Source organism: Pagrus major, chromosome 6 (assembly GCF_040436345.1).
Source record: "Pagrus major chromosome 6, Pma_NU_1.0".
NCBI classification, from domain to species: Eukaryota; Metazoa; Chordata; class Actinopteri; order Spariformes; family Sparidae; genus Pagrus; species Pagrus major.
In genome coordinates, this window is record NC_133220.1 from 3,477,500 (window position 1) to 3,479,678 (window position 2,179).

Consider the following 2,179-nt stretch of genomic DNA (forward strand, 5'->3'; position numbering starts at 1 on the left):
CATTTTTAAAATGAAGACATTTATTAGTTTACAGACCGGATGACAAAACTGAGTCACTGACACAAGTAATGAACACTTGATCTCTGTTTGAATACTTTGAATAACAACACTTGAATGTAAATACAATCACTTTATACATGAATTCAACTGTCAATGAACTAAAAAAACAAACTACAAAACACTACAGACACCGCTACATGTGCTTAAAACGTCATGTGACACCGTTGACAGTGTGTATAGTTATGATGACACGGTAGATCCCACAGCTCTCCTTAAAGGTTTACGCCACCAATTTTACACTTTCATGGCTTTATTCTGCTTTTTTGGCCTTTGCAGTCGTTCTCCCCAAGACCTAAGTGTAAACTTGGTGGAGCCACTCTAATTGATCACCAGTAGAGACATTAGGTTTGATAAACAATATTTGTCTCTGTGGTTTTGAGTTTTTGTACAATTATCTCTGCAGTCTGTGGGACTGCTGAAGTCTTTTCCTTCAGTGAGATGTCCTCACACATCTTGAACAACAGTCCATGATCTTTTGATGATCTTCTCTTACACATTGGACAGTCCTGTATCTGTTTGTCTGTCCACCAGTTCTGCAGACAGAGTTCACAGAAGCTGTGGCTGCATGACAGGACGACAGGGTCTTTAAAGACGTCCTGACAGATAGGACAGGAGAGATCCTCCTCTGTATGTGAGTCCATTTTCTCCTGCTGAAAACACAGCGAGCCGGTACAGTCTCTTCCTCGTGGCTCCACACTGATACTTACTTTTACTTCAAGTCGTGTTTTCAGTAAAACTCACATTCAGTGTGGAGCTGGAGCAGTTTTCAGTGTTTTGGTCGTCCCTCTTCTTGCTGTCATTGGGTGGGGGGACTGTGGTGGTGTCGGTAGTGACTGGAGGTCCTTCATCAAACTCTGGCAGAAGTCAGAGTAAAGCCAGTCCTGCGACTGATTGAAGAAGTTTGATTTCAGAATCTGAGAGAAAAATGACAAAACAGGACAAAAGAAAACAAATCAGTGAGGTAGTGGCCAAAACCTAAACACAGACCAGTCTGCTGCCTGACAAGACAGTTAAAATAAGTAAATATTAGCTTTAATGAAGACATTTTCCTAATCCAACATAACAGTTAACTACTGTTTATTACACGTGAATGAATGCCAGTCTCCAAAACTACCGGCGACTAAGTACAACGCGTGCATTTAAAGGCAGAATCTAAAATACACACATTTCTAAATGAGGTTCTGAACGCAGATTCACCGCAGCGTCACTCTCCCGTTAGAGCGCGTTGACTGAATGCTTCTGCACCAGACTCCCTTTAAATTACACTTAAAAAGATTTTTAACAAGATTTTTAAAAGGGATACGTTACTAAAAAACCTCAACACACAAGAAAAACATGTGTGAAGGCTCGTTCTGCAATTCCGCGTGAAATACGTCACTCTTAGCACCAGAAAAGCTCAAAGTCCTTAAAAATCCCCACGTGAAACCGCCTGTCTGTCTTTAAATCACAAACACTGCAACAAAGACACGCACAGCTCAACACCCAGCCATGAAGGTGCACGTCACATAACATTTAACATCCCAAAAATTCACCTGCGTGCAAGCTGCCTTACCTGAATGTCCTCACAGACGTGGTGGTGTTGGGGAGGTTCAACATGAAGAAGAATAAAACAATAAAATCCACCGAGAGAGACGCGAAAGTTGAATCATCTGCTGACGTGAAATGTTCTGCGAGTAAAGTTAAAGTTGGAGAAGAGCAGCGTGGTGTTTGTGCCCTGCTGCTGCTTCTCATCCTCCTCTGCGACGTTTACTGCCCCCCCCCCCGTACTATAATGGACTATTCCATGAGTCATCCGCGACCGCGACCGCAGCTCGGAAGTGATGTGCTGCGGTTTGTTTACGAGAGAGGTGTACAGTCGGAGTTCTGGTAAAATGAAGCGTAATTATCCAAGCGGGTCTAATAAGAGGAAAACGCGAGAAGAAACTAAAAAGAAAAACGCCAAGTTTTTTTACTGTGCCACCACCGGTTGACACAAATAATAACATTAATGTCAAGGAAGACGTCGTTGCGTTGTTGAGGAGCTACAATCAGCTGTTCCCGAGTCCGATAGTGCAGACAACCCAGTAGAATTGGTGGAGGAGCGACTGATGCAGACGAAGATATAGTGGTGAATAGGCCA

General features: G+C 43.0%; 1 long non-coding RNA gene across 1 annotated transcript; it reads right to left on the reverse strand.

Moving 5' to 3' along the window:
* On the reverse strand, window positions 1-1,806 carry LOC140998431 (uncharacterized). The gene is made up of 2 exons (XR_012179430.1): window positions 1,613-1,806; window positions 1-974 (listed from the first exon to the last, which is right to left on the reverse strand). It is a non-coding gene; the product is annotated as an uncharacterized lncRNA (long non-coding RNA).
* Between the last annotated feature and the right edge of the window lie 373 nt (window positions 1,807-2,179).